Here is a 16,882-nt window from a genome sequence, read left to right on the forward strand (position 1 = left end):
TTAGTTTCTGCCACACAACAATGTGATCCAGCCATATATATATATGTATATATCCCCTCCCTCCAAAGCTTCCCTCCCACCCCACCCGCATCCCACCCATCTAGGTCGTCACAGAGCGCAAGCTGAGTTCCCCGTGCTGTGCATGCAGCAGCTTCGCACCAGCTAGTTATTTTACACGTGGTAATGTGTAAGTATCAGTGCTGTTCTCTCAATTCAGCCCACATTTTCCATCCCCCCTTTGTGCCCACATGCTCATTCTCTACATTTGTGACTCTTCATAGCTCACCTTTTTGGGGCATTGAATAATATTTCATAGTCTGGATGTTTACGTATCCATTCACCTACTGAAGGACATCCTGGTGGCTTCTAAATTTTGACAATGATGAATAAACTCCTATAAACATCTGTGGGCAAGTATTTGAGTTTTCAACTCATTTGGGTAAATACCAAGCAGCATGATTGCTAGATCATAGTCTTATTTGTACATATGGCATTTTGAAGAGAAGTTTTGCAAGGATCAGAACTCTATGTATTTGTGTACATGTTTTCCATATTATAACTTATGGGCAGAGTATGAACTGTTGTACACATTTGCCACAAATAAAACAATCTAATTGACTGGATTTTATCAGTCCCCAGACTAATATCTGATTTAAGTTACATGTTGCATTTTCTTTTCTGCACATTCTCTGAACTAAATTCAATTCATTTCAGTAGAAATCTATAAATCCTTGGTTTACACTGGGATAACCCAATGGAATAACTGAGAAAAGTAATTTTACTTCCAAAAGAAGTATATGGGTGGTATGTGCATCTACCTCAAAATAAATGAAAATTTTTAAGTTTTAGAATTATGGAAATATGAGTAGAAAATAGTATCAAATCATATCCACACCTTTCCCCACATTCCTGTGTCTGGATACTTTCACTGTGCTTCCTCTCCAAACTTGGTTATTTATGCCAAGTTGAATCATCATATCAAGCAAAGACTCAAGACCTACCCAATGCTTGTTTAAAAAACTGATTCTGCACATTTTCTAGTTTCTTCGTTGGCATGCCAGTCACAGAATCAATGAAAGTCTTAATAAGCCACCAAATATGTATGATGTTCCTGGATTAGAATAGGTGCTCAGTGAATATTTGCTGAGTTGACTCATTTGTTCAACAAGCATTTATTGAATACCTCTGCTAGTAACCTTCTAGGTACTTAGAATACAGAGTTAAAGGGGGTAGACAAGGTCCCTGCTCTCTAAGGATCTACAAAAAGTGGGTGACCAGGTGGACCATCTATTAGAAAGATTTCCCCTCACCCCCATCAATTCAGATTGCCCCTGGGACTGTCCTGTAGGCAGTCTGTTATCATCCACATACCAAGCCAACTCATCTACGAACCAAGCTTGGTTTTGTCTCTCCTCGGTCAGCTGGTCATAAGTGTGAGCCACAGGTGTGAACTGACGGGGAGATGCAATGATGCAGGTATAAGAGAAGAGTCTGGGCTACCTACTCACGCAACTCACTTGCACCCTTTGGTCATGTGTGATGCTGGTCACAAGAAGGTTGCAGCTAGTCACGAGGAGCAGATGTCTCCACTAATGATTTCAGTGCTTTTCTAGATTTGAGAAAATGCAAGAAATCAGGATTATAAAAATCTCCTGAAAGTATCTAACTCTCTGAAAGTCTCTTCTGTCAGTTTTTTCAGAGCACAGAGGGCCTCATTCCTGATCTTCATCCTAAACTCTTTTCAAGGTGTGTTGAAAACCAGTTACTGCAGCGGCTAGTGACCTAATTAATCCTGTATAGGCAGATGGCAAGCAACTATTTTTAGTTGGCAGCTACTTAATATCTGAGTTACCAAACTTTCCTTGTATTGAAGAAAAATATTGTCCACAGCTTATGGTCAAGGAAATGACACTCTTGAGAGTCTTTGAGGACTCTATGGGTCCTGTCTCTGATTGGCTTCATGTTTCTGAAGATCCAGGAGGAAAATTCCTTGTGTACCCTCTATTTCTTTCACTATTTCCCATCTTGTTTTTACTGATAAAAGGATAGCCTCAGAGTGAGAATCCTTTTTGCACACCGTGCATCTTCTATGAACCAAATGTTTCACATATGGTTACTATTTTTAAAATATAGGTTGATGTTAGGAAAAATGAAATGTAGATGTATTTAAAACATGAACTCATGTACAAAACTACAGTTTTAAAATTATGTTTTCTCAGTCAATAGATGTACTTCAAACAAAGTTACCATCAGTTAAGAACCCCTGATAATTTTGGACATTAAGACTAGGTCTTCAATCTCTAGAAAATTGAAAGAGTGTGGAACTTATCTCAGGTTTTGCATGTTGAGGTTTTTAAGGGGGAAGACATGCTTTCATGTTGGTAATAATAAGGTTATGTGACCAACTACTGATTTGTCAAGCAGATTACACCTCCCTCTTCACAAATATTCATCTACATAATTACACATTTATGAATAAGATGGGTACATTGGTTCAAGTTTATGCTGGGAGTAAATGTAATTAATATTATTTTTTAAAACCTCAAATAGGAGGCTTATCTTTCTGACTCCTGCAGAAAACCCTGTATGTGCATGCATACTCATATGTGTTTGTACCCTGATAAACTATAAATACAGATAAATCATACTAAAGATGTGTTTTCATAGGGAGAGAAATCACTGCATGAGAGTGTTGTCAGTTGCTTGATATCTTTCTCAGTTTGCTTCTCTTTTTGGTGGGATGAAAATTGGTCTACTATGGAGACTAGATAAAAGAGTAATATTTCCTCTGTTTTTAATGACAAAACTGAAGTCTTAATTAAGCACAGTGGAGAAGGAGACCATGAACAGATTTCAAAGTCTCTTTTCCTCCAGGCTTTAAAACACATGCATGCTATTGTAATTCCCCAAGAAGGCAGATTTTTCCTCCAGAATAACACCAATCAAGTTACTCTGCTATTTTCCCTACTCATAGATTTAACGCTATTTCCTAAGCAACTCTGAATTAATCTTGAAATATCTTCATCATATTTCTGCCTATATCTAGATAGTCCCTGGTATTAAATAGGTGCTAATATATATTTTGGAGAAAGAAATAGCAACCCACTCCAGTATTCTTGCCTGGAGAATCCCATGGGCAGAAGAGCCTGGTGGACTACAGTCCACGGGGCTACAAAGAGTCAGACACAACTGAGTGACTAACACTAACTAATACATATTTAAATAAATAAAAGATGATATTCTCAACTTCTGGATATATTCTCCTGATTCCCACCTTTCTTGGAACTTCATAGAAATAAATTTTCCAATTTGCATGTTAACAAATTACACACTTCGAATCAATTAATTGGGTGACACAAACTTAGACAGGAGAATCCTTCAGATTGGTATGAACAGGATTACTGCTCTAATGATCCAAATAATTAAGAAAGAATAAAGCTACTGATTTATTAAATATATTCATCAGTCACCACTTTTACTGCCTTAGTTTTGCCCTCATAGTGTCTAGGGTTATTTCAACAACAGCTTTGGATTTATTTGATCTAAATTTTTTGAGATGGAAAGCATAAAAGAAAAAGGAACTCTCTCTTTACCTCAACATCTAAAAATGATGTGATTTGGTATTTCTTTTCATAGCTATAATGTACATATATCTTACCAGATGTGTCTTTAGGCACATTCACTTAGACTTTCAATATTAATAAGTACGTGCTACAAGTAATTTTTGTGTGAGTGCTGAAGGCTTAGAGTTTAGTAAGTCAAAATGCTTTTAGAAACTCACTATTCAGTTCAGGTCAGTTCAGTTCAGTTCAGTTGCTCAGTCGTGTCCGAATCTTTGCGACCCCATGAACTGCAGCACGCCAGGCCTCCCTGTCCATCACCAACTCCTGGAGTCCACCCAAACCCATGTCCATTGTGTTGGTGATGCCATCCATCCATCTCATCCTCTGTGAATGTATAACGATGCATACATACACGTTTAAAATCAGGTTCTCCTTTGAAATATGGTGTAGATCAGTGATGGCCAACTAGGGGGCGAGGGTGAGGGAGTCTCTATTGCCCCAGGGACATCTGACAATGTCTGGGAGACATTTTGGCTGTCAGAAGTCAGAGGTAGGGAGACTGTGCTACTGGTGTCCGATGTTTCCAGGCCAGAGAGGAGATGAATAGATCAGACGTTACAAAGAAATACCCAGCACAAAATGTCAATCGTGTAGAAGTTGAGAAATTCTAGAGTAAAGGAAAAAGTACTGGGCACCCTGGCTTACAATTCAGATCTGTTGACTGTGACCATAGCACAAATTACATTGTTGAGTCATCTCCTTGAGGAACCCAGGACAAGTCCATTTTGGCCCCATGGAGAAAATTCTCCTTAAAGAGTTCTTACAAGCATGAAGTGAGATACCTGTGGATATCTTAACATTTTCTGGTATTCTTTTCTCTAACAAAAACTCCAGCTCTTGGCAAAATTAAGGACTGACCCTCTATATTTTCTAACTTTTCCCTGTAATAAGGGTAACGTGCAAGCGTGTTAAGTTGCTTCGGTTGTGTCCGAGTCTTTGCAACCCTATAGACAGTAGCCCGCCAGGCTCCTCTGTCCATAGGGATTCTCCAGGCAAGAATACTGGAGTGGGTGGCCATGCCCTCCCCTAGGGAATCTTCCCAGCTCAGGGATCAAACTTGCATCTCTCATATCTCCTGCATTGGCAAGCAGGTTCTTTACCACTGTGCCACCTAGGAAGCCCAACTTACCTTAGCCCCAGCAAAAGATGGCTGTTAGACTCAATTTGAAATTCTACTACATATGAACAACCTTTTAGGGATAAAATATATTATAATATAAATCATTAGCTTTAATGTTCGGGTTAAAAATAATAAGGATGTAAACACTACATCCCTACCACTTGGCTGAAGAAACGAAACATTAACCAGCCTGTTCCCCCTCCCTAACCACTCATGAACCTTTACTGTCTCCAGGGAATGACCAGCCTGATCTGGTGTTAAAAATTTACATGTTTTTAATTTATTTATTGTTTACTGCATTTGTAGTAAATGTTATAATTAAAATACAGCGTGTGTCTGATGATGTATTGTTTAATTCTGCTGGTTTTGGTCTTTATAAAAACAACTTTGTATGGCTTACATTTTCCTGTGACTTATCTTTTTTTTACATTATATTTTTGTGATTCCTCCATGCTGAAAGTTGCAGTTTGTTTTAGTACCACCAACAGAAGATGAAAACTCTGAATGCATTAATCCTTGCTAATGCATTGCTATGCTTTTTTTGTTTCCCAATTTAAAGGATATAAAATATTGGTACATTTTTAATTTTAATTTGTACTTTGTATATAACTAATGATATTGATCTCTCTTTTCACTTGATATTTATTGTTCAACTGTGTTTCCTCACAATTGAAATGCTTGCTCCTAGCTATTAGGCAGTTTTTCTTACTGATTCATAGGAATACTTTATATATTCTGTATACTAATCCTTTTATTATATGTATTTTGTATTCCAAGTATTTTGTTACCGTCATGGTATCTTGTTAAATAGTAAACCTTGAATTTAATGAAACTAAATGTATTTAATTTACCTGGAATTGATTTTTGTATGTGTGAGCTAGAAATTTAATTTTATTTTTTCCCAATAAATAATTTTGCCCTGTACATTATTTTAAACAGCCCATCCTTTACCCAGCAATGCAAGCTTTGTCATATGTCAAGATCCCATATGTACCTGGGCCTGTTTTGCATCTGTATCTGTTTTCTTGTTCTCTGTATTAGCGATCTATGGGTCAAAATTACAATAGTTTCTCATTGATTGTGTGTTATGCACCCTTCATGCCGTATTTTTTTTGTTCTTCTTCAGAAATGGTTGGTGCTTTTTAAAAAAATGTTTTACATTCCCATTCAAATTCAAGAAGCATCTAGTACATTCTCATTCTATAAAAGAAAAAAAAATCTCTAGCATTTTGACTGAAATGTTATTGATTGTTTGTGATTTGTGAAAATTTGACCTCATGGTAGTAAGACTTTATATTCATGAACATAGCATGTATCCCTATTTATTTATATTTTGAAATGTTTATCAAAAATTTTAAATTCAATAAAATTTGTAATATTCTACATAAAAGTCTTACATATATTTTTATAGATTTATTTCTAGATATGTTGTTTTTTGGAATACCATTACAAATGACATCACTTTTCATTAAGTTGTCCAACTGTTACTGATCTGGATAAATGTAATTACTGTGTGATATTTTGTGTTTTGTGAATGACAAAAATCAGCAGATGGTTTATAATCTCTTGAGTATAGGGAAGGGAATCAGCTTTCACCTTGTTATAATTTTATATATTTATTATCTATCATAAAAATAATATTGAGTTTATTAGATTCTCTTCCTTTCCATGGGTGATAGTCATTAGGCTATCATCCCACTAATACTGGATATCAGAATTTTGGATTTATCCAGAGTTCTACCAATGCCACCCTTCACGAAGTATTTTCATCTTGTGGAGACAACATCCCTACTAAGAAACAAACTTTTATATGGATGTCTTATATGTAGTCACATATAGGACTGATTACTGATGTATTTAAACAGTTATGGGGAATTTATTGGGTCATGTTTATATGTTTATTGTAACCTCCATAACAATTTAAGTCAGTGTCTCAATTACATTCATCATAGCCTCTGCTTAAGAAGGAGTGTGATCAAATTTCACAAAAAAATGTGATTTTTCTGATCTGACATTTTTATTGTAAGGAATGAATCTAGACCTAGAAACATGATCATTTCTTTAAAATGATCTTCCTTAACCTAAAATTTCATTTTTCCTCATGTTTTTTAAGAGAAACTTTTAAAAAGACCCAACTAGTAAATTTTCTAGAGAATGTCATCTGCCCTGTCTTAATTTACCACTTCCCTTTTACTTCTGGTCCTTCCAGACGTACACTAGCAAAAGGAAACAGCCTAGGATCTCTGTGTTGTTGCAAAAAATACAGTTTGAGAAGTAATATTTAGGGAAAATATTGATGTGAAAAATCAAATATGCCCAAACTAAACTTCTATTACTTATGGTCAGGAAAAAAAATAAATAAACAAAATCAAATAACCAGTAACCTATTCTCATCCTAGAGCTGCAGGCATTTGACTTGCATTTGGGTCAAGCAGACTTTCTTCAGCTAATTCTGTTTTTATTGGCCAGTTCTTTCATTGTTTTTATATAAACTGATCAATGTAAGCCCTAGTCTAGACAGCAAAATCAGCAAATGTCCCTTCTCTGCACCTCTGACATTCAAGGGGCTGCCACCATGCATCTCTGAAGGAAAAATGCTAAAACTTTCTATTACATTTATAAAAAATAGAAATAAGGATTAATGAAATATTATATAGTTTCTGCTTTTTTCAGGCCATATTTATTTGCATCTATTATTATTCCTACTCACTATTTTTATTTATTTCATTTTATGTCATCTTTATAGTATCGTTATAAACTAGGGGACTAATGATAGTCACATAATGATATGTAACCCATATTCCCATCAGAGGGGAAAAAAAAATGTCTATTTGATAATCCTTTTTTTCCCCACCACTCAATTCTTTGTTAATAGTCTTCATGATCGCTGAAGACTTAATCCAGAGAAGATCCGATGCAGTTCCCTGTTTGCCACCATTCCATGTTATCAGTCCAAGAAAGAGAGAGGGAAAGCGTTACTTATGGTATTTCTCCCAGGTCAGAGGAATCAACCTGGCAGCAACGTATGTTAAATTGAAGCCTATGAAAAGTTAAGAGTATTCTACAGTTGAAAGCTTCGGGAGGAAGGCCTGAGACAATTGTCAATGGACAGAGGATACCAACGCAAGAGTATTGGTACAAATACCAATGTGTGATAAAAGCACACATCTGAAGTTATTAGGACTTAAGGATTGGGAACTTAGGAGTTAGAATTATTGCTTCATCTCTTTTTTTGTTGTGTAATCTTGGGAAAACCACTTCATTTCTGTATGATTCAGTTTTCACATCTGCAACATAAGGATAATTAAAATATCTACCTCCTATTTATTTATTTATTTTTGGCTAAACTGAGTCTTTATTGTTGCAAGTGGTAAAGAGCTTAACTGTCATTGCAGGAAACATAAAGATATGCAGGTTCAGTCCCTGGGTCGGGAAGATCCCATGGAGCGGGGCATGGTAACTCACTCCAGTATTCTTGCCTGGACAGTCCCTTGGACAGAGGAGCCTGGTAGGCTACCTAGGGTTGCAAAGAGTTGGACATGACCGAAGCAAGTGAACATGCACACACATGGGTTCCTCTAGCTTCGGCGTGTGGGGGGCACTCTTTGTTGTGTTGTGTGGGCTTCTCCGTGTGGTTGCTCTCCTGTTGTGGAGCACAAGCTCTAGAGCGTAGCTGTGCACAGTAGTTGTGCACAGTAGTTGTGCACAGGCTGAGTTGCTCCACGGCACGAGGGATCTTCCCAGACCAGGGGTCAAACCAGCATCCCCTGCATTGGCAGGCAGACCCTTAACCACGGGACCACTAGGGCAGTCCCCTAGTTTTATTTTGATGATTAAATGTGTTAACACATGAAAAGACCTACCACAGTGCCTGGCTTATAGTAAGCTCTAAAAACAATTACTTATTTTTATAATCATTTTACATGACTTGCATAATATATATAAAATATAATAATGATTCTAGTATTTCAATATTCAAGATATGATGGCCACTATTGCAAATCTCTTATCCACACTGTACCACACAGAAAATGGGAGCAAGGTGAAAAAAAAAAAAAAACCTTTTTAAACCAGGAAGATGTAGCCTGAAAGTGAAAGACTCAAGTTCACTTTAAATATGTAGGTGAACAAAATGGCAGAAAGAAGAGCAGGCAGGATTATTTTCAACAAGCCTGAGAATAAAAAACATGAAGTCCGATCACTGAAAAGAAGTGATAATCATTTAACCAATGGAGGTGTTAATTATTGCTACAATGGCATTCATATTGCACTATAAATATATCCAATTAACATGCTGCACATCTTAAACTTACACAATATGCCAAATATATGGTGATAATTTTTTTTTTTAAGTAGGATGAAGAGCACTCTTCAGCAAAAGTATGTCTGAAAGCACTGTACAAAACTTTTCTGGGAGAGTAATTGTTCCCATCTTCCTTGGTATGAGCATGAGAATTGTGTTCATAAGTCTTACGTCTCAAGAGGTTATGGGTGAAGAAAAGGCAGCAACAGATGGAACTGGATGTACAGTGAGAATTGCAGACGTCATTGATATGCAAGTGCCAAGTTCTGGTGCAGGGAAAATGGCATAAAAGTTGAAGGGGTGATGTGGATGGACCTAGAGTCTGTCCATACAGAGTGAAGCAAGTCACAAAGAGAAAAACAAATACTGTGTATTAATGCATATATGTGGAAGCTAGAAAAATGGTATAGATGAACCTATTTGCAGGGCAGGAATACAGACGCAGATGTAGAGAATGGAGGTGCGAACACAGAGGGTGGGAAAAAGGGGTCCAACGAATTAGGAGATTAACACTGACATATACATAAGCTACTGTGTGTACAACAGAGAGCTAGTGGGAATTTACTGTATAGTGCAGGGTGCTCAGCGCAAAGCTCTGTGATGACCTAGAGGGGTGGGGTGAGAGGGGAGACGGCGGGGAGAATCAAGAGGGAGGGAATATACGTGTATATACGGCTGATTCACTTCATTGTACAGCAGAAACAACACAAGATGGCAAGCAACTATAACCCAATTGAAAAAACGAGAGTCGGAGACAAGAGAGAAGAGCCCAAGAAACTGTTTCTTTATCTGTGTTCCTTGTATTTCCCTCAGGTGTGTTTCCTCAGTTCTTAGAAATCTCTTGACCCTCCAACCTCCTTCCCGCCACCCTTGTCCTTACTAAGTTCATCTATTTTGATGCCCTCATCCTCCCCTCTTGTTTGTAGTAAAGTTTCTTTACTTCATTTCTGTCTTTAAACTTCCATTGTTGGCCTCTAATTTTGTATCACATCCCTTGGAGTTCTGCTCATACTTCATGTGCATAAGAGAAAAACTTGCACAGAAATATTCTTAAAGGTGTAAGTTAAACCCTACCCCCCATATATATTTCTTCCTATGGGATCATAAATCCTACTGGGACTTAACTATACAGGATCTCTTTTCAAGTGTGGCCCTTTTAATTCAGGGCTTCCCTGGTGTCTCAGCTGCAAAGAATCCACCCGCAATGCAGGAGACGCAGTTTCGATCCCTGGGTTGGGAAGATCCCTAGGAGAAGAAAATAGCAACCCACACCAGTGTTCTTGCCTGGGAAACCCCATTGACAGAGGAGCCTCCTGGGCTACAGCCCATGGGGTCACAAAGAGTTGGATACAATTTAGCAACTAAACAATGACAACCTCTTAATTCAGGACTGAATGCACTCTCCAGGTTTCTACATCACATTCTCTTCTGTCCTTTCAGGGTCTTGCAGTCGCATTCCTTCTCTTTTTCTTCCTTCATTTGCCTAGATCTTGCTTTGTTCCTTCTTGTGGAGAAAGCCTTCATAGAATTAGTGAGGCATCCCAGGCCAGGGGCCGCATCTCTTCAACAGCCTGGTGTAGTTTTACCCGGGTCTGCCAGAACCACCCCTCTGCTGGAATAGTGTGAATTGCGTTAGTCACATCCCTCTATGAATTGTCTTCTTTAACTCCCCTCGGCAGGGCAGAGTGTCCGGGAGGAAAGAGTCTCACCTTGGCAGGTGAGTGCAGTAGTAGGAATCCATCTACTGACACAGATGCAGAGTAGGAAGTGAATTCACTGTGCCAATTTTCCAAGAGTTAACTTTCCAGCTCATTTCTCATTCTCATCAACCAGCAGAATAGGAATTTTGGCTTTGGGGATCAGAATAGATTTTTCCACAGAGCTTCCTTTTTTCATTTGTGAGAGTAAACACATTTGAGCAAGAAGGACTCGGATCATACATCATCTTCCCTGAATTGTAAATAGAAAACATAGAATCAATTGGCTACTGTGGCAGTTATAGGAGCAGGATAAACTATCTTTGTAGTTTTCACAAAACTCCTGATTCCTCTGGGGCTGGTATTCAGAAAATGGTTTTGAGGGATTTTTCACTTTTATTTTTTTGTTTTTAAGATAGTTGGTGCTCTATGAAGGCCACCTCTCCAGGCAACCCAGCAATGTCTGTAATTTTAAAACTAGGCAGTACGTTACTGGTGTAGTTGCATTAGTTACAATTAAATATTTACCACACTGTTAAAGAAAACTAGAAAATAATAGGGATCTTGGCTAGACATTCAAGAGTGCTTTAAATTATCCTTCCAGGTATTTCTCCAAATACTTCTCACCGTTAGCCAAACAACTGGCTTTATTTCCTCCACCAGCATTTTTAATTATACATCCTTATCTTTTGTATTATCTTCCCACCACTGCCAAAATACTGCTTGTTATTAAAAACCAAGTTCAAGTCTCATGTACTCAGTCACCTTTCCTGGTCATCTCTACCTCCTACTCCTGACTTAGAGAATGTTTAGCTCTTAATATTTTCCAGTAGCTTCATATAAAACAAAACATTCACAAACTCTGAAGTGCCTGTAAAATCCAGCTCATTAAGCCCTATTCCCATGAATTTCTGACACTGTCCATGTGAGAAGGAGCCGGGACACATATATTTTAACAAGCATACTCAGTGCGTGTGATACAGATCACATGTAGACCATATTTTGAGAAGTATCAACATAATTTTTTATATTTATTACTTTTATAAACATACATGTTTTATTTCCCTGTTCAATTATATGCTATTTATAAGGCAGGGATTATCTTCTATACTGCTATTTAGTTCACAGAATGTCTTAAATTTAAATAATATTAATAGCACTAATTTAAGTAGTTCTCCTTGGACATGTCAAAAGTCCTTTTTTTTAACACTGTGCTATGCTTAGTCACTCAGTCATGTCCGACTCTTTGCGACCCCACAGACTGTAGCCTGCCAGGCTCCTCTGTCCACGGAATTCTCCAGGCAAAATTACTGGAGTGGGTAGCTGTGCCTTCTCCAGGGCATTTTCCCAACCCAGGGATCGAACCCAGGTGTCCCACATTGCAGGCAGATTCTTTACCGTTTGAGCCACCAGCCCCCCTCCCCTTTTTTTAAAACTAAGGAAAATATTGGGAAAAGGGTAGATCTGTAATATTATTCAAAAGGGGAAAATAAAGATCATAGCAATGTTGGGGTTTTATAATAGAAAGAGGGCAAGAAGAAGGTTCAAACCAATGCTTATAATTAAATATTGATTTACTTGGGGTCAGATACTCTCCTAATATTTTGGTACACTGCCTTTTAGGGGACATCTAGGATTCTTTATTTTCTGAGTGTCATCCCTTGTGGTGAAAGTGAGTACTGAAAACTGAAACCTAAAAATTATAAGGATGCCGTAGGACATCTTGTTGAACGGAAACCAATTTTCCTGGTGAGAAACTTGGTTTCATTTTTTATTTTATAAATGTTGGCTTAATACTGATTACGTGTCATGGAAGAGCCCCACAACATTTGCTACATCAAATGTTGTGGAAATTATCCAGCTCATATTATACCTCTAAGCACTTCACCAAAATGTAATAATTTCCTGAGACATAAAAGAAACTTTTTCCCATCTTTATTTTTCGTCAAGTGTTTGTACTTTAGTTCTCACATTCTAAACCAGAGGCAGTGAATTCACTTGATTTCCTTTCACTGGCTGTGAAGTTGGGAGTCTCAAGACTTACCTGCCCCTGGGACCACCGGTTTCAGCTTCCTAGGTGTCAACAGAGGCAAACGTTTCTGCAATTCTCAGACAAGTGCATGCATGCTAAGTCACTTCAGTCATGCCTGACTCTTTTCAACCTATGGACTGTAGCCTGCCAATTTCCTCTGTCCTTTGGATTCTCCAGAATAATGGGGTAGATTGCCATGCCCTCCAGGTGATCTTCCCGACCCAGGGATCGAACCTACATCTCTTACGTCTCCTGCATTGGCAAGCTGTTTTTTACCTACTGAGCCACGGGGGAAGCCCTTCTGAGACAAGATAAGAATCCAAATCACTGACTTCAAGAAATAGAAAATCCAATTTTTGGAGGTTCCATGAATATGTTTCCCTTATCTGGGAAGGATTGCACAGATACTCTAAAAATAGCTGTAAGTTCTCATTCAGGGAAGATGGCTCAGTGGCATTAGAGAAGGTTTTGATGTCTAGTCCTGCATCTACACTTCTCCCAGTGCTTACCACGTGTGCAGGGCTTTTCTGTTTAAACTTATTACAATGCACTCCAGAGATTCAGAGTAGGAGAAGAATTTAAAACTGGGACCCCATCCTTTCCACAAATAGCAAGTAAACTGCCAACAAGAGGCATTTCACAAACACTGCTGCTGCCCAGGTCTCTGATGTCGTATCTCTGGGGGTTAGCTGCTCTGACTAGATATTCATCGAGGTTTTTTTTTTTTTTTAAGCTTGACTCTCTAGAGTGAAGATGCTCTTTGTTGAGAGGTCTGGTTGACTGCTATACCTTCCCAATTCCCCGTCTCTCATCATAGTTTAGTTCATACACTACATCTTAAAAGAGAGGAGGTCCACCTACTACGCTTTGGGTCAGATTAGACCTTGTGTGCCTTCCTTGGAGAGGGTCTCACTTTGGTTTTGTCATGCTTTTTAGGCTTCACAAGAAAGTTCTAAGCCTCTCAGCCATCTTCCTAGCAGATTGCCCGAGGCCTTACATTCCTGATAGCATCTTCAGGTTGAAAGTATGATGATGAAAGTCTTTGTTTTACATAGAAGGGGTTAGATGCCAAGATTTCTTTTCCTAAGACTGAGGCTCTGTAGAAGTGATTTTCTCTTTCATTATTCTTTTTTACCCCTTCCTTTCTTCATCTCATTTTTAAAATCTTTTCTTTCCTTTATCGCTCTCTTTACTTCTTTCTTTTACTTCTTTCTTAACTTTAGAATGAAGACTATTTTCGGGGTCTCATGTAAGATATCAGTTATTCCTCTTGTTCTTCAATTTTCTAAATACATACAATTTCCCTTTACCTTCTTATACACCATGACCATCTTCCCCTACCCCCATCCCCCAATTCATATCTAGTACCTACTTTTTCTCTAATATGTTTTGGTGGTCCTCATTCTGTTAGTCTCTCAGTGTTGCCCATATCCATTCCCCAAAATGGTTATTCTAAGTCAATCATGCTTACACTATTTTTCTTGCCAGTGATTGGCTTAGAAATGGGCATGTGACCTAATACTGGCCCATGATACTCGAGATGTCCATTGAGGGTTTCTGGAAAAAGACAGATTAGCAGATTTTTTGTTTTCCTTAGCTATCAAATAATTTCACATTGTTAAAATGCTCACAATTTTTATTCACAAAAAATATTTTTGTACAGGATGAGTAGCTTATTAATTTAATCATTTAAATTATGGGCAACAAATCACACCATTTAAATGTTTCTAATTTTTAAAAATTATGCATAGTTTTAGAGATATAGTCACTTCCTTTTTAAAAAATATTATTTAAATTATAAACTCAGAAGTGGCATTATTAGGTCCAAATTAAGAATGTCTATGCCTCTCAGTTTCCAAAAACTTTATACTAACTTCAACTGTCACTGGCAATTTATTATAGGAATTTTCAGTCTGTCCATACCTTGAAAACACAGGCATCTTTCCATTTTTCTAGTTTGTTTGAATTTGCTTTTCTCTGATTCTTGGCATGTTTGAACATTTTTGTCTTCACACATTTATTAGTTGTATTTCTTTCTGGACACTTCTCATCTATTTCCTTTCTATCAATAGTCCACATGTTTATTTTACTTAAAAATAAACATCTGGGAGCTTTAACTGTAACATAGTTATCCACCTTTGTCTTATTTGCTGAAAATATTTGCTTTCTTATTTTGGGCTACCTTATTTTGACTGTAGAAGTTTATAACTTTAATGTCATCAAATTTGTTTATTCTTCCTTCACGATTTCTTTCACTGTTTTTTAGTGTGGAGTCTTCTCTTAAATCCTTTAAATCCAGTGAATATTAAATTCCTCATCTGGTTTTCCTAACATTTTATTTTCATATTTAATTATTTTATCCATCTGGAATTACTTTTGACCAATATTCAGAGTTACAAGGCTTGATTTATTTTTCTTTCCAAAATGCTAAGCAGCCTTCCAACTACCGTTTACCAAATAATCCTTCGCTTCCCTACTGCTTTGATAAAATAAATCTTATATATAATAAAGTCGGTTTCAGAGGACTCTCTTCTGCTTCATTTAGCTTTGCTTTGTATTTCACAAGACACTTTAACATACATTATCTCACTTCATCTTTCCTCCTCCGCTCTGACTGCCTGGTTGCCCCCCACCCCCACCCCCCGCTGCTGCTCCTCCGGCAATGCCAAGCTCAAGCAAGCTGACTTGTTCTATCTCTGTCTTATAGATGGAAAACAAAACCGTGCAAAATAAAGTCACTTATTAACCAGCCTTTCCAGCCACTTCGTGTTGGGTAGAAATGGAAAAATTCAGTTTCCACTCACCCTATGCCCTGGACATCTCATCCCCACCCTGGGGAAGATACTGGCTACCATCTTGGCTAGCCTTGGTTTTGGCTCCAGGGTCATCCGTGAGCCTCCTTTTGGGTTGCCCTGAACTTGGACCTATTTCTTACACGTATTTATTTCTCAGGATTCTTTGGCAAGTTCTGCTTCCACAGCAGAGGGGAGTCAGGCAGAGGGTGCAGACACGGCCGTCTGCATCTGAGCTTCCCAGCCTGTGTGCACTTGGCACTGACGGAGGATTCTGTTTTCCGTCAGCGCATTTGCGCGGTGACACGTATTCTCCGGTGATTAGATTAACTCTGGCAAAGCCAATATGAAAAACCCACACAGATTACCACTGTCACCCGCAGTAATTACATTTATTCATTTCCATTTAGCCAAGTTTTTACAAGCCGAGCAAGGGGCCAAATAAGCAATAAACACAGAGGCGAGAAATTAAAATGCTGATCTGTTTGCTGTGAAAACAATCAAACTATCATCTTTCTTTAGGCACCTCATTCATCATTGGATGGGGCCACACTGGTGAAATGGAGGTGGGGAGCCTAATGTTATTACATGTAAATTCACTAACATGAAATTACTGCCCCTGATGTGATTTTACTAATAAATTAGTTCATTTCTACCTTTTCGCTAGAGACTTTAGGGGCCGTGGAGAATTGTACATGTGTCTTGTAATCGCGCCTGCTTTATTTCAGGCTGGCTAGCTGTTAAATGTCTATTTCTTTTCACTCCCTCCCAGCTGATTCGCTAGTTTTCTTGCTATGCCTTATTGGATCAACATGCCGTACAATTTGTTGTCTTCACATGTAGTTTGAAAATAAGCAGCTTAAGGACGAATTCTCTTTTGCAGGCGATGAGCACAGCATCGGGAGCATTATGAGTATAATGGCCCAGGCAGCTAGTTGGCAGCTATTATTAATTCATTGTTGGGTGCGGTGGTTTTTCTCATTTCTGTATCCATTTTCAATTGGAAAAGAGAATGGAGCCAAACTTTGCCATGTCAAGGAGCTACTGAAGCAAGGAAATCAATCTGCAAGCATCTCCCTCGACTTGCTGGCCCCTCGGCTGTGTCTTCAGCGGCAGGGCAGCCAGTGGTTCACAGAAGACGGATGCAGGGTCTCCTCGGATCCGCTCCTTCCTTGGGACTTGCGTGGCGCTTCTTTGCTTATTGTTAATGGCCCATGTCTGGATCTAGAATATTTCATTTATTCTTAAAGATTTCATCTGCCCTGCTGTTTAGCCCAACCCAATATCACAAACCGTTTTTGCAAGATTACAAATG

This window comes from Odocoileus virginianus, chromosome 27 (assembly GCF_023699985.2).
Source record: "Odocoileus virginianus isolate 20LAN1187 ecotype Illinois chromosome 27, Ovbor_1.2, whole genome shotgun sequence".
Classification (NCBI taxonomy): Eukaryota; Metazoa; Chordata; class Mammalia; order Artiodactyla; family Cervidae; genus Odocoileus; species Odocoileus virginianus.